Source organism: Podarcis vaucheri (assembly GCF_965113315.1).
Source record: "Podarcis vaucheri genome assembly, chromosome: 4".
NCBI lineage: Eukaryota > Metazoa > Chordata > Lepidosauria > Squamata > Lacertidae > Podarcis > Podarcis vaucheri.
In genome coordinates, this window is record NC_138762.1 from 50,227,764 (window position 1) to 50,235,684 (window position 7,921).

The window sequence follows — 7,921 nt, forward strand, 5'->3', positions numbered from 1 at the left end:
CTCTTTCCTAGGTAAGAGTCACCACTGGACACCACGCATGAACTGGGTCAGAAAACCATAATGAAGTATGAATATATTGGAGTTATGTTATGATAACTTTAAAACAAGATGAAAGTGGAGTAAAAACTAAGCACTTCTATAAACTTGGAGTTAAGAGGATTTTTTTTTTTTGACAATTAATCATAAATGATTCCCAAATGTCAAGTTACTTAGATGTGACTCAGCAGAAACTGTAGCTATCAGGAACTCAAAAATCTGTGGCATGAAGCCACTGAATGAAGCTGACAGACTTGTGGATTAGTAGAGAAACATGTTGATTTTTACCCCATCTTAGTAAAGAAAAATACTTTAGATTCATCATATCCCATTTACAACAGTTAGACAAACATCTATTTAAATCCAAGTTTGTGAACTGGGCTGCTTGACTGGAAACCTGATTTCACATGTCAGCTTCCGGTAGAATCAGGACCACTTCACCTTCTCAAGGTAGAATGGGAAAAATATCTATGTGAATCAGGTTCTGGTATTTCCTGAAAATATAGCAGATTGTTCAATGCCAATAACAAATGTTTGAGAACACTGACTCTCCCCGCATTGCCCCCAAATAAGCACATTAAAAGGTACCAGCTGGTTCACAATGTATTTTAATATAGCTTTATTAAAATACATTGATGTTAAAAAAATTGGAAAAAAAAATTTACTATTTACATGTACTGTACACAGTATAATACATAAATATAAGCATTGCCTATTTGTAGGGAGTTTTAAGAGAATATTATGGCGGATAGGCCCACCTTAAATGGAAGTAGAATCTATTTTGGTCTTCGCATTACAAGACTGCAGATATTTACCAGCAATGTAGCTATTGCTCCAGCAGAGAATGTGATATCCTTTCCACAGTTGATTAAAGCATTTCATCAAAAAGCATCAGTTTTAGTAAAATGGTTAAAGCATGCTCCAAGCAGTTCAGGGCATTCAGCTTGTTCTTCAGCAATTTGGTTGCATTTCCAAATCAGACTATAATTCACCTCTTCAGTAATCACACTGTCGTTTTTGTATGCTGGGTGGTTAGCGACAAACTCTCGCATCCATCGAGCAGCTGTCATTAACTCTCCTGATGCCCTCTTTTTTATTAGTTTCAGGTATTTTAAAATGCTGCACCTTGTATCCACATCCACTTCCACACTTTCAAGGTAAGAGTTTAAAATTGGAAGTAATCCAGGAAACGTTCCCTTCTTCCCATTGATAATTGTATCTATGCTCATTAAGATATACTCTTCGGCGTCTGCTTCTGGAACATTCTGAGCTGGGCCACATCCACCCACTGCAACATTTCCACATTTATAAATATCTTTTCTGAAATAAAACATGCCCCGCTGGACAGCATCTCGTTGCTGAGCCACTTTAATGTTTTCATCCACCTTGGACAAAGGAATAAGAAAGTCTAGTTTGTATGAGAGAATGACTCGTGTCAGCAACACCACAAATACAACATACGCAGAATTTTCAAAGTCTGTTAACTGGACGTCCATTGGTCTGAACTCAACCCTCCATCCAATATCTGAATTGGGAGGAGGAGGTTTAAATCTCATTGACTGCCAATTCGTTGACTGAATATTTTCAAAGTGGTCAGATTCATTTGCATCATCCAAGTGTATTTTCTCTTCGAAGAGAACCAATGGATCACGAATAAATAAGTGAGCAATGTGTTGGGCCAAAAGATGGTCAATGCCTTCTTTTATCAGCTGCTCATAGATTTCTTTATCTACCACCACATCAATGTCATTGTATTTTTCACCGCTTTCAGAGAGGTAAGTGTCTATGGAATCATATCTGGATTTGTTGATTCTGTAGCGGTTGTTCTTTAATGGCTCCAACCCCTTCTCCTCCCTGGTTCTATCGTCTACAGATGCAGATATTACTCCCCAACGGCAGTCAATATCTGTCACATAGCCCCTGTAGAATGGAGCTGCAGCACTTAATGCCATCAGAATGGGACACATTGTGGCTAGCTGGTCATAAAGGTATCTTGCTTCAGAAATGCTGCAAGCCTGAAATGTTACTTGAAGGCAGCAGTTGCCCATTCCAAACCCCATAGCATCCATATATACATGGTCAGGCAGGGCTGCTTTTGCTGCTTCACCATCATCATTAGGAAATGTTTCTATAAATGGCGATGGGGTATTCCTGTCCTTAAATATTGGTATGTTTATCACTACTTTTTCTCCTCTTCTGTGCCGAATGTTTCTTGTTAAAGTACCAAACCTGGGGTGTTTGCTGATGGCTTCATCTGGGAAGAAGAGGGACTTGGAGGCTCCCGTCTCAACAGGCGTTGGGACACACTCTGGTACCGTAAATCCCGGGCAACCTAATCTTGGAAATGATGTTATAGTGCAAAGAGCTTCATTTTGTTTCAGCACTGATGCCACATCCTGCCGACGCTTTCTCATGTTCTCTTGCACAGTGTTAAATTCAGACATCGTTTCTCCATATGGCTGTCCAGGAATCCCTTCAACCATATAGCGTCCATATTCTGGCTTCCACAGAGTTGGATGGTTTGAGTCTACCCTTTCAACCTTGTCTTGCAAAGTATGGGCAATTTCTTCTCCAGTTAAGGACAATCGTGCTCTCTTATTTTCATGGTCAAAAGCTACCACCATGTATTCTACCTCATCCCCCCACTGGAGCAAATCCTTGCGCCTTTCCCCGACAGCTCGGTAGATGTGCAAGAACTGGAGGATGCCGTGCTTGCGCACATGTTCCGCGTGCCACTGTGTCTTCTCCCAGCTCATTGGGGAGCCCTGTGTCAGAAGCCCCATGGCCCTCAAGGGAAGCCGTGAGGAGAGCTGAGATACCACAGGAAGGAGACATAGGGAGTGGCTGAGGGGACGGAAAGCTGTGGCTGCCAAGAGGGTGGGGGAAAGAAGCAGTCCAGCTGTGATGAAAATTATTTCAGATAGTGTAAAAGGCAGAAGAATTAGGAGGAGGGAGAGAAAGGAAGATATACTACTATTCTCTTAACTTCTCTTTCACTTCCATTAAGCTGCCCGGCCCCCAGGATGGAGTGGTCCCTGGTTCATGCTCTTATGGCTACACTGGAAGAAGAAAGTTTTGAGGAGGCCGTCAGTGACTGTGTACATATAGATGTACTGTGTATAGATGCGTGCGGTGGCAGTGACTGTGTCAGCAGCAGGGCACACGTAGTTGGGGGTAGGGGAGGGAGGCTGGTCCTTGATGTTGAATTTCTGTAATGGGATAATTTGCTTTGTCCTAGGTTGAAGGAGAGAGCGTACACTATTTTTTATATATAAACGTGCTGAGTGGGTTGTGGTCCTCAGCGCAAAGCCAAAAATGGCAATCCACCTAACTCACTTGCACAGCGGAAATCATGTGACATATCTGTGGTATTGTCAAGGAGCATGGCTAGTTGGAAGCCACAGAAGGGCAAAGAAGTTCTGGTCTGCAGGGCAGGAGTTTGGCCCTTTTCGAGCCGCAGTCTTTGGACCAAGGTGGTGGAGCTTGGGAAAGAAGGACATGAAGAAGAAGAGATGCATGTAGTATATAGTAAAGAGAACACAGTGGTCAGGAAGATGGAATACTGGAGAAACAGAGTCATGGCAACAGGTGCTAGGCAATGGTTGTTAAGAGGGAGGCGCGGCAGTTGGAAAATGTGGTTGGAAAAATTGTTGTTTGTCTGTTTCAGTGTTTGCATCGGTGCCTTGAGCCACATCCCAGAAGGAGCTCCCTGAGCATTGATAGCAGGACAGGTATCTCTAGTATACTGTTTTCGACACCTACCAGAAACATTGCATAAGCAAGTCTCTCCAGCCATGTAGATCTGATATGTATTTGAATATGTAAATTTTATTTTATAAAGTATGCATTTAAAACTGATGATTTTATTTTTTTGGGGGGAAAGGCTAATTTGTGTGTTTTTTTAAAATCTCATTTTGTAGGTAATTTTAACGAATATTTTGTGTAAACTGTTTAAGGTCCTGACAGTTAAATAAAAAGCAATAAACCACAGATTCCTCTTCACTTGAACTCATGGCTTCATAACGACTCAAATGCTGGGCTGTGTGTATGTATGTTTATTGGATTGAGCAGAGCCATCCCTCTGTTAGCTTCTGCCATCTCAGATAGCCTCCTGCCTGCCACTGCTGCCACTGCCCAAATATCTTCATTCCTAATGTGAGTGCAGGTGGAAGGCCTACTGGCAATATTTCTACCAGCAGAACTTTGCAGGTAGTCCTTTAATGGGCACCCTCAGATAAGGATAGGGCCAGCCAACCCAGGACCTACTGAGCTGTTGTCATAACTGGTATTAGCTGGATCTAAGGCAAATCAAAGGCCTAATCATGCAACAGCTGGAAGCTGGTGCAGCAGTTGGGCCCAATCTGCCTACTTCTTCACTTTCTGCTGCCACTGTTATGAGTGGGCAAGCTGGAGGCATGGCAAGAGCTCTGCCACTCTGCAAACCACAGTGGTTGCCACAGCAGCGAATAGTGTGCACTGTAGTCCATTCACAGTCCAAACTCTAGATGTCTCCCTTGAACTTGATCTCACTAGTACCCTTGCAGAAAAACCTGGAGACAATTGGTTTCTTCTGCTAGCACAGACTGTTTTGAAGTTCTGTGGTAATCTCAAAATTTACCCTGGCCTTCAAGGTGCTGGTAGTGATCATGACACTGCTCTCAGTGTATTTGTATGACAGCCTGTTTATGTTCCTACAAATTTTGCTCCAAGGGGAAGAAGTCCTGAAGGTTGGTGATGACAACAGGGACAACAATGAATCTAATGGTCAGTGGAATAGAATTAAGAATGTTACTCAGGATTTGGTGTATTACATGAGCAGAGGCAAAAAATTGACTCCTAAGCAAATTCAACTTTCCTCCACACTTCATCAAGTAAAGAAGCAATAAGTTAGTGGAACTTTATTTTATACAATACAGCTGAAGAATGACATGAATTATGAACTATAAGCATAACTTCAGAGACAACACATGTGTTAACAAATCAATGGACTGAAATTCAATTTCTGAGGTGGTTGGTAGTCAAATTTTTAGATGTGCCAAAAATGCCACAGGCAACAATAAAGCTCATTTTAAATAGAATAGTATCATACCCGGCAGCAGGTCAGTGTGTCATGTCCAAAGTTCAAAGTCCAGGGATCAATCTACACAAGCAAAGTCCAAAGGTCAGGAAATGCAGTTCAGGGTCAATCCAAGCAACCCACACTTGAAGTCCAGCAGTCAGGATACAGTCCAGAGTTAAACCCAAAGTACAGTCCTGTAGAAATCCAGGAGTATCCAAGCCAAGGCCCATCAACTTTTGTTCTTTGCACGCTGACTTCAGCAACTGGGCTTTATGAGGCATGTGACCCTCACCTGTTCCAAGCCACCTCCATCTGAGGAATCACATCCCTCCTCTCAGAGCTAGTGAGACCCACCTGGCTAGCTAGTCAGCTGGGCTGTGGGTCCTTGCCTGCCTCAGCCTCTTAGAGCACCCATCTTGCTTCTTCCTACACTTCAGAGCCCAGTGTGTTCGTGGAGAGAGCAGCCCTTCTGGCTCTGATGATGGTTCCAGCTGCTCTGGTTCCTGGGCATTGGCTCCCATCCTCTTGCCATCCTCCCATCACTCTGTGAGTACCTCCTTCCCCACTCCCTGCTTGCTATGGTGTGTCCCAGGCCTGGCTACACCCTTCGCCAGGTTCCTCTTCCTCCTCCCCATTGTCCTGCCAGTTCATGACATAGAATCATAGAATTGTAGCATTGGAAGAGGTATCCCAAGGGCCATCTAGTCCAACTCCCTGAAATGCAGGAATCTCAACTAGATCATACATGACAGACAGCCATCCAACCTCTACTTAAAAACCTCCAAGGAAGGAGAGTCCACCACCTCTCATAGGAGTCTGTCCTACTGTGAAACATGTAAAAAATTATAATTTTCTCATTGAAACTACATTTTATGTACTTTAATAGTCCCCCTGAAAAAAGTTGTACACCCCAGAAAAAATTGCAATGACGGTTTTATGAACTGATTTCTTTTTTAAAAAGTTCACGGTAATCCTTGAGAAAGTGGCTACAAAATCTGACATGAAAAATGTGACGGGTTTGCTAGATTGTACACAGTAACCAGAAATATGAGAAATTGTTGCCATTTTCCAAGATGGCAGCCAAACTAATGAGAAAAAATGCTGTATGTGTCTAATATTCAGATTAAAATGTCAGAATTTGTATTCAGAATTACTGATGTGCACATAAGACTGCTTGGTTAATTTTGCACAGATATGTGAAGGGTTCTCATGTAGCCCTGAATATCTGTATGTGTGAGCAAATGTGAGCAAATTGGAACATCACAACATTTAAAAATCTGTTCCTATTTATAGATAGTTAAAATACAGCTGTGTAGTTTTAGTATAATGATTAACCATTACATATATTTACATATATTTGATTATATGTAACTGAAAACAGCAAGAGACTCCAAAATAGAGCTGTGTGCGCGCAGGTGTATATTTCTGTTGTATGTTTAGTTTCCAGTGACTTATAATGCTTTGAAACCTAATAAAATAAACACAGGAAAAAGGAAGCTAGAAGCTTATTAATTTATTGGAAGGAAGCTATCATTGGGATGCATTCAAAAGGAAATGTTACTAGTGACAATATGAAATAAAAAAGAAGAAACTCTAAGCATTTTTTAAAAGAAGAAGAAGAAAGCTTAGAATACTCTGACATGTTTTTTTTAAAAAGAAACATATCAGGTTCTTTTCTCCAAAGAGAGACTTTTGCAGATACCTGCCCAAAATGTAAATAGAAATATTCTAGAATCAAGTCAAAGCTTTAAAAGTGTAAATTGAAAGAACCTGCTGAAAGAATTCCAGAAATGCATTTTTTAAAGCAGTAGAAAATAAACATGTTAACATATTAAAGGCATAACTTGGGATGAGTTTATGCTGCTTATGCACCTCTTATCAGAATACTATATAATAGATGAGATACTGGAATCAAGTTTACCACTAGGTGGAGACTTCTTTTATTTTAAACCTTGTTTTTCCATCTCCCAGAACCTGAAGAGATATATATATATATATATATATATATATATATATATATATATATATCAACTACTGTTGGCTGTCTTCTGACAATGCTATTCCTTTTGTTGTTACTGTCACTGCATGTGACAGGAATGGGTTGTGGCTATAATCCAATCTTTTCTTGGCGAAGAAGTTGCCAACTGCTAGTTGAATGGAAAAGCATCAGATGGAAAGGGGAATACATACTGCTTTTCTCCAATAACCATTCCTAATATTTTGTTTAGGCATTTCTTTTGAGCATACTGTATGGAGGAAGGTGAATCCCTTTGAACAAAACAGGAGATTAAATTAAGATGTGGCAGCAACACAGACCTCTGAACTGATGACATGCCAGATTTTGCAAAGCTGCATTTTCATTGAAATTCTTACACAATCTCCTTAAATGTGAGCAGAACTTCTAGACAAACAATAGTATATCAAAGTTGCAAAAGCAGAGTAAAGCTGAGACAGCTCTATAGATGGTTGTGGGGCTGTGCAAAGGCAGAACAGCTGATAGGAACATAAGCCTACAGTTGTACCTTGGAAGTCGAACGGAATCTGTTCTGGAAGTCCGTTAGACTTCCAAAATGTTTGAAATCCAAATCACGGCTTCTGATTGGCTACAGGAAGCTCCTGCAACCAATCAGAAGCCATGGAAGCCCCACTGAGCATTCAGGTTCTTCCGGGTTTGTGGCGTTTGGGAACAAAAATATCCAAGTTCCAGTGTGTTCGACAACCAAGGTACTACTGTATAAGAAGAGTCTACTGAATGAGGCCAATGGCCCATCTAGTCCATTATCCTGGACAGAAATAATAAGGGGCAGAAATAATAAGAAAGGGATA

The 7,921-nt window shown here is 41.2% G+C and overlaps 1 pseudogene across 1 annotated transcript; it reads right to left on the reverse strand.

Moving 5' to 3' along the window:
• Positions 1–347: 347 nt before the first annotated feature.
• Positions 348–3,929, reverse strand: LOC309531661 (glutamate--cysteine ligase catalytic subunit pseudogene; annotated as a pseudogene). The gene has a single exon. The product of its transcript is annotated as a glutamate--cysteine ligase catalytic subunit pseudogene (transcript).
• Between the last annotated feature and the right edge of the window lie 3,992 nt (positions 3,930–7,921).